The sequence below is a fragment of the Rhopalosiphum padi genome, chromosome 4, assembly GCF_020882245.1.
Source record: "Rhopalosiphum padi isolate XX-2018 chromosome 4, ASM2088224v1, whole genome shotgun sequence".
In the NCBI taxonomy this organism is placed as follows: Eukaryota; Metazoa; Arthropoda; class Insecta; order Hemiptera; family Aphididae; genus Rhopalosiphum; species Rhopalosiphum padi.
In genome coordinates this window covers 17,476,544-17,486,275 of record NC_083600.1, presented here as the reverse complement: position 1 = coordinate 17,486,275, position 9,732 = coordinate 17,476,544, and positions in this window count along the sequence as shown.

The following is a 9,732-nucleotide window of genomic DNA, read 5'->3' as shown; positions in this document are numbered from 1 at the left end:
TTAATATGCTCTATTAATAAATTTGAAAATTTAATAAAGTAAAAATTTTAAATATATAGGCATAATTTATTTTTATAAGGATTTGAAGTTAAAGAATTGATAGAATCACGAAAACTTGCATCTAAAATTTATAAAATGTGTCATTTTTATAGCTTAAGTTTAAAAATTGAATACAAGATTCCTCGTAAACAATTGATACAGAAATAAAAAATATATGAACTTATTTTTTTTTTTAGTGTTCTACTATGAACATTTATTTTGAAGTTCATATTAGGTCAAAATTCAATATTTTAACAAAGAATAACTATTTTAGTCACCTCTAATGTAATTAAAAAATATTTTTTTTGAAGACTTGAAACTTACGTACTTTCTTATATACCTATTATATTATTATATTTTGTATACATAATGACATTTTCAAAACATTTATATTAATTAATAATCGTATGCTATTGTCTATTTATAATTTCTACCGTATTAATAAATCTACTAATATAATATTATATCTAGTATTGATATATGATATGATCTAAAACAATAGAATGAGGCGAATAAGCAAGTCTCTATTTGACTGTACTGAATGAATGAATTCCAAAATGGTGGAAACGAGAAAATCTTTCTGTTAGATGCACGGCTATAATAAATAATATACATTATTAATTATTATAATATATTATCTATATTCTATAGCCGTTGTTAGATGGCAGACTTCCTTCTGTACGTTTGCCGCTCTTCACTTTCTTATAAAGTTATAAGATGGTATTGGTAAAATGGTAACCGCCAACCGGTAATCGTAGTACAGCATAATATTATATTGCCTGTGTATTTTTTAATATGAGACATATTCACATATTAATATAAACATAAGTTTTTAAATTTAATTCAAGATAAATAACAAATATTTTTTCTACCTTAAAAAAATCATCAACAACTACGGTATTTTAAATATTAATATAAATATAATCAAAGAAATATGTACATTTTTAAATTTGGTTGTTACCGAAATTTTTAATGTGAATTATAGTTATAGCGCGAATGCAGTAGCAGTACATTATTTTGACAAGAAAACTGTGTAGGTATATAACGTATATAACTACTACAACAATTAAATACATATGTGGCACCGAAAATAGAGTACCTACCTAACTTACTAAGAAAAACTAGTATAGATCTCTTCAAATGTATAAGAAGACTATATAATATACGTCAAAAAGTATCTTTCAAAGCTTGCATCTTGCATGCAAATCGATTTTCAATGAAGGTGCCTAATTAGTGATTACTAGATAGTAGATACTCAGATATCGACTGACCGTTTCACACATTAATATATATTATAAAATAGCACCCGAGAAGCGACGAAATAAAATATCCTATCCTGCAATCCACTTATATGGTTAGGTGAGGTTGTCCAGTGGGGTATTAATTTACGGATCGTGGACAAAAAGTCCGTTTTAAAAAAAATTGGAAAAAAGTCCGAATTCAGTTTTTATAGTCAGACAGCACATTTTCGTTTCAGTCAAAAAGTCTGCAATTGTAAAATATTCTGTATTATTATATTTTCGTATAACTAACAAAAATATCACGGAAATCCACTATAATATAATAATATAGTTAGGTATCTATATATTCTATAGTAATGAGTAATGACAAATTTATGTTTTTATTATAATATATATAATTTTTTTTTTTTTAGTTTAGTTGACATGAAAATAAAATGCATTGTTTGGTGAAATGTATTAAGTTACAAATAAATTTTGATATTGTTGTTCCTAAGATATCGTGTGCTTGTATGTTAATATTTTTAAATACATTTATCTGCATACCCATTAAAATTAATTAAAATTAATAATAAATTATATAATAATAAATTAAAATACAAAGATAGAAAAAAATATAATAATATAATGTGTATAATATATAATGTCTGCAAACATTTTTAAATGTTTAAAATAAATATTAATTATATAAAATATTTTGTATTTTCGGACTTTTTGTCCCTGGACTTTTTGACCGATTACCTTGATTTACCCCAGAACCGGGCGGGTAATCACTAATAGCCGATAGGGTTATACGTAAACTGCTACAAAATTACATTTTTTCTAAAAGTCGATATGTAAACTGTGACTAATAAAAAATTAACATTAGACAGTCTGCAAAAAAACCGATAAAATACATTATACATACTGCGAAAATTTACTTTATATATATAGTATACCTATATGGACACTATGTATACATACCGATACTAGAACTGATGACGTGTTACATTTTAGTCTTGAATTCAATGATCAATCATTGAATTCGATGAAAAACGAGTCTGAACGAAGAGTATCGATCTATTTTTTTTTTTTTGTTACTGTTAATAAATGATTACAATAATGTTTGTATTTGTTTTCATAATTACTGTGAAAGATACATTTTAGTATTTTACTACCTACAAGACATTTTCGTTTATACTGATGATTAGCGCATTTTTGCTGTTATAAAACAACTAATGTATAAGTGTCTTCAAATACAAAAATAAAAAACACAAACCATTGAAAAATCAATACATTTATCATGGCTATACTAAAAAAAGTTATATTAGTTTTTTTAACAAGATTAATTAAAAAATCTATATGAAAATAATCTGATTCAAAAGATAGAGTAATAAAATTCCTTTGAAATTTCTTAAGAAATATAAGAATGAAGAATTTACAATGTTTTTTAAGAAATCGTCATAAAATTAAATCTATTACACGAAAAATTGATTAATTTAATGGTTCAATAAAATGTAATGGATAAATTACCGGCCGATAAATAATGTAGACCATTATAGCTTATTATTGGTTCATCAAATGTTTAGAGATTATTTGTAATTACATTGATATGCTATTCAAAATTAATATTTAATCAAAACAATTATAAATATAATTATGACGGATAATATATTTAGATTCTTATTCAGATAATTATAAATAGTCCAGTGTCATGTTTTTTTATAGATATTATACAACCACAAAAAGGCAAAAAAGGATGTTTATTTAATTAAAAATTAAATAAATATTGACAAATGAAATAAAATAATAATTTAATTCAATATCTATAAAGTGACATCTTATAGAAATATATTAAATTAACACGAAATTGTCAAAAAAACAGGGAAAGAAAAATGTTCCATATATATTACATATATTATGTACCTAATCCAATTCAATTTTTGTAAAATTTCGTAAAAATTATGGTATTTGTTGATAGAGCCATTCATAAAATGGTCAGTTATTTAACATACTATTTAATTATTAATTATTAATATTTTAATTATTATTTATTATATTGATGTGTCACAGCTTTATTATTTTATTTTAAATTTATCATCAATAAAAATTAACATAATACATTATATTTACACAAAATAATTAAAATACGCGTAGGGCCTAAATAATTAACAAATGATTGACCGAGAAATTTTATAGCATACTTAACAAGAATATTATACGCTATGTTCTCTGTCTTATTAACAAATGATTTACTGTGATTACCTTTAATAAAACGATTAAATACAAACAAGCAATTTTTTTATAAAAGGATTTAATTGGCAATACATTCAAATCACTATAATTTTTATTTGTAGAACTGTCTAGTGTATGTTTATTTAAACATATTCTAACAATATTATTTTGATTAGTTTAAAGTTTTTTTAGTATAAACTAACACCCAAACCACCCCATTACCCCATATTAATAATCCATATTGAAAAATTGACCGATATAGAGCAAAGTATAGTATTACGCATCGTCTGTTTAGGAATCAAAGTTTTTAGTAAAATAAATGTATAAATTAGAGATCGTAATTTACTAACTAAATTATGAGTATGTAAGTTCCATTATAGATTATTATCAAAAATAAAACCAGAAAACGAATTCCAGATATTTAATTCAAATTTAATACATTAAGCGACCCCTATTTAACGATGAAGTATACCCGAAATATACTAGATAACAGAGAAAATTGTATTTTTTATTTAGCACATAATCAACATATATCAACACATGACTGTTGTCGAGCGTGTAAATAAAGAATTGAATGCAATATGCTCAAAAATAGTATAAGTCGTACTGTGTATACAACCTTTTATTTGTTTTGTTAAAACCCCGTGTTGAGTAAACAAACTTTATTTAAGAGTTTTTTTAATCCTATAATGCGCCAATAAACTACAAATTGTTTTTCTGGGTTACTAAAAAACAACAAGAAATGAAAAAATCTATTATTAAATATAATTTAATTTTCTGAAAAATGGTGGTCTAGGTAAATTTGGTGTGGCTACTTTGGTGAAAAACCATTTTTGCTAGTGTTATTTTGCCTTTAATTTTATATGATGTATAAATAATTTAAAAAATAAGTTTAATTATGATATTAAAAACTGGTAAGCAAGTGGGTACCGTTCTATATTAGGTACTGAATGGAACTCGTTATTGAGTAAATCGCTACTATGAATTTTGTTAAATTTGAATTCAATGATTACCCATTGTATACCTACGAATATACGATAAAAAACAATTAAAACATAATAAAATGCAATACTTCATACATTTAATTAAATGACCTATATAATGACAAAGTATACTCGAAATAATTATACACCAGAAAGGATTTAATTTTTTATTTTGCATACAATCAGCATAATAAAACCATACATTGAACGAGCAAATACAGAATTTAATGCAATATGTTTAAAAACAATATTTTTACGCACTATGTACACCACATTTTATCTGTTTTTTAAAAACAGCGATGATATTATGAACTTTAGAATACTTTTAAAAGCTTTTGTTAAGCCTATAATTTGTAAACGAATGACATATTTTTTATTTGATTTAATACTGAACTAAAATACATAAAATGTTCAATTTTATAGGTTTGAAGTAGAATGACGAATATAATACTGTGTTTTTTATTGTATCTAAAAATGTTTTTTAAAGAATAACAAAAATATAAAAATGAATTAAATGTACCTCACAAGTTTATTACATCAATTAAAAAATATTAAAAATATATAATATATAGTGTATAGCCATAACTTTTTTTAAGCATTTAAGTTTTAAATGCTGATGAAATTCGTCAAAATCGGGAATTATTTTGTACATAATATAGGACGATCATTCGTCCAAATAGAATCGTTTTTCTATACGATATTATATATATATATATTTCATTATTGTTACATAATAATGTTTTAATATTATTGTATTCAAAATTAACACATAGTGACATTGGTACCTTGTGAAGAGGTATACTTTACACCCACTATTGTTGTTTTTTTTTAATAGATTATTAATTATGAAGTTCAAGATATCACGAAATTAGCTATTTACATCACGAAAAATATAATTTTTGTTTTTAATGATTTTCGTTTTTGTGTTGCAATTAAATACAAATTATAATTGGAACATTACATTGCATGTAACCCATAGGTTCTTAAACTTATTTCATCCACCGCTCACTTTGATAATCAAATGTTTTCCAATCCTCAAAATGTTTTAAGTTTTCTACTTGTAGAGTATCTTAAAAAAATAGTCTTTGGGTCTTATACCGTCCTTTAGAAGACTATAAACATCCACAGGGAGCTCTATCGCCTACTTTGAGAATGACTAGTGTATTAGTGTAACCCGTTGGGATTTGAATCTTTTCACATTTATTATTACTTTTATGCTATTTATACAACGTAACGGCGTATAATAAATAGTACAGGCTATTGTCATCCTTTATTAAGTTAGAAATCCTTGTCAAAAGAAGGAAAAGACTCGATCTATGTTTTATTTTTAAATTAACGAATGGGGAATGGGGATATTAACTGTTTGTAATTGCTTTCAAAACTGTCAATGCTATGCACAACTGCACGTTGTTACTTGTTTTTCAGATAGCCCTAATTTAAAAAAATTCCAGCAGTTTTCAAATGCACCAGGAAAAACTCTAAAAAAGTAATGAAAAAACGAGAATTTTTACGCATAATCGGTTTTTGACAAATCGATTTTTTTATTTTGCTGTAACTAAAAAACGAATCATTTTAAATACTTGAAATTTTCACCAAATGTTTATATTATCATTATCTATTTACGATTAAATTTTCAAAATATTTTGACCTTTCTAAAGCTATTTATAGACAATTGAAATTTTCGATTAAGTTTGTTTTTTTTTTTTTAAATGACTATAAAATAAAATTTATATTCATAATTCAAATAACCAATTATATTCACTCGGTGGCAATATATCTATTGGTCCTGATGATAATTTATTTAACATCAGACAGATGATTTCTCAACTACTGTTCTTATTTTTTTAGGAAATCACAGGAAGAAGTCTTTCTCTCCATACCTGCTATGCTCTATTATACCATATAATATTACCTATATTACCTATATGCGAGGTAAAAATCTGGTGGCAGATACGGATGATATTATTGCTAATCATTATTAATCACTATTATCGAACATTTAAATAATTAATTGTTGAATGTTTATATTATGAGTATTTTCATACCACTCAAACAGTATTTTTAGTTGAATAAACCTTCGCCCAAACACACCATATTTTTTGGGTCGATTCACCCAAACGGTCTACGCCCGAACTAAAAAGGCTATACATACACAACGTTTACCGCGGTGTATTTCACGGCGTTTTTTGTCGAATATAAGATTCATTGTTATTTGTTTTATATTGGAGTAGCTACACTACGGATATGATACGTGATGTTTTCATCACGCTGGAGAGTGCGTTTTTGCGGATGAACAATGAAATAATAAAAACGCAAACTCCTAATTAATAATTTTACATTATTTTAAATATAGAATAATTATCTTTTTTATAAGAGTTTTTCTACTAATAATCGTGAAGTAAAATATAGAATATAAAAACAGCTAAACAAATAAAAATTATTATTTTAGGTCATATTACATTAGTTGTTACTGAATAAACAAAATAATGGTAAAGTTGTTTATTCTATTATTCTAAGGAAGGATAGGTTTGAGACGGATCGATTATAAAAGAACTCAAGAAGTATGATTAGATTCAATTTATGTTTTAAGTTTTTAACGTTTACACCATTTTTAATATTTTCACATACGTCAAATTAAAATGATTTTTGTAAAAGGTAGTTTAATTACTATTACAACTGTAGTAATTGCAATTTGGGCTATACCAGATGAAACATTTTTACAAGGTGTGTTTTAATTTATTTATGTACAAAATTATTTTAATTTTTTAATTTGGTATTATGTTAAAAACTATCAGTAATGTTTTATATAATTATTATTGTATTATAGTCTAGACTTAGTTGGTAGACTCTAAAGAGATAAAGATTTTATAATTTCTTGCTTTTAATTTTTTACAATATAATGATATGGCCAATATAGGTAGTTGTGTAGTATAAATGTAATACCTAAGGAGTGAGGATTGCTTAAAAATCGCATAGCTTATGGTTTTATAGTTATACATTTTAATTTGGTATAAGTTGTTATAAAATTAATTATTTTGTTGGACATATTGAATTTTTTTTTACATAGATTAAGAATATAATCAATATAATTATTTTAACATTGAATAATTTATAAAAACTAATCAAGGAGATATTTATTTTATTTTAGATAAGTCAATTTATTGTCAAAATAGGCAACACAGATTAATACTTTTTTTTTTTTTTTAGATTCTTGTATAGGTAATATTTCTAAAAAATTATTATTATTTAAGCAATAGTAATATATAATAGATAATTATAAAACAAAAATTAAAAGGTTGATAATTGATTTATTATATTTTGAATTCTTAAATTATGGTTGAGATTAATGATTATTATCTGATTGAAGTATTTCACGAAAACAATGATACCAAATCTATATATGATTGATGTTGATTTATATTTTAAGGTAGACTTTTCATATTATTTATAAATTTGTTTCAACTATATTAGAAAAGCATATGGAAAAGTATGTGTGTGTGTAATATTTAAATTACCTTATAGATTCCTTATATTGATTTTTATATTTTGTTTATAAATAATAAAAAATATTTTTTAACGAAATAATGGGAAAGTACTTAAATTATTAAGGCATAAAATATTCAAATATATTCTATTTTTAAATACATTTTTTGTTAATCACGATTTGTGAAACGGTATTTCTAAAATAACTACAAACTTTGGTGGTCGAATAAATTTACAAAAGTGAAAAATATTTAGTAAATCTTATTATCATGTTTATAAGATTAGGTTAGGTATTTGATAATTATCTAACACAATACACAATGTTAATATGTTATACTAAACAATAAACATAGTATACAATTTGAAATCTTCAAGTTAACCATTAATGTATACTTGGTATAAGGTTATTTTATACTTAAAAAATCGCATGTGACAACTGAGTATACTAGTTTGTTAGATGTTAGATCAATACTAGATGGTATATGGTATATTATACAATCGATAAACATTTAATGAAAGTGTATATTTTTTTAGTAAGTACATATTTTATATTCCCTAAAACGTGATTTTGTTATACGTGCCATTCATAGTCGTTGACCATTAGTCATTATAACATTGGTTCATTTAATATAAGTGAACCATTAAATAAGTAATAACTAATCTGTTTAATTTTTATGCTGGTCAAGAATATTGTTATGTAATATAATTTAAATAATTTTAAAATTGTATAGTTTTATTAACATGTTTTGCGGATTTTCATGGTAAGTTATTGTAAATTATTGTTAATAAGTAATTTTGTTGTTATCACATCTTTTTCATAGTAATAATTATATTATATCTACATGACTACATAGTAATAAGCATTGATTTTTATAATTATTATAGTAAATTTAAGTAATTTTAATTTTACATCTTAAGATATTTGGTCATAATGGATACAAATATTCATAATAAATAATGTATTTAGTATTATTTTTTATATTATTTTCTAACAACAAAACATCACATGGATAGTAAAATGTATGCTGTTTTGCGGTTCTAAGATGTAATTTCTATACTATTTTTATAAGTCATTCGTAGATTGTGTGTATATATCAGAGGGCTTTACCCTTGCGGACTCTATCCTATAGGCCCACTTTAAATTTATGACTACTATATTTCTATCATTTGATGCCATAATACCATGTATTATATTAGTTACAAAACTATTTAATACTCGATAGTTTTAAGAATAACTACTTAATTACAATTTTTTTAAGATAATGGTTTGTCATTCTTTTAAACCATAAACACAAAATATGCTATTTTTATATGTACAACACTTATAAAATTGCATATTTTTTTGTCTAACTTTATAGCATAACCTTTTTTTAGATTCTAATTTAACCATAGTACTACTTAAGACGTAATACATTTGACAAATATTTATTTTTGTTATGAGCGCATTGTATTATTTGAATATTTATTTAAATAAAAAACTTTTATTTGGTAGTAAATGCTTTGTAATTTTGAATAATACCAAGTTATAATATCTTTATATAATAAATAGTTATTTTACGAATATTTTATGAATTATTAAATACAAATAAAACTTTATTTTATGAACGTTTGCACATAAACAGATTTTACTTACCATTACAAAACTCCCGAATCGCCATTGTAACTAACTGAAAAATCAATGAGTAATAAACTATAATAGATATAGTTTTATTTGTACATTATCCTTATATAGTAACTTTAATCTTTATGTGCGTTAAATGTAAGTGTGTAAGTGC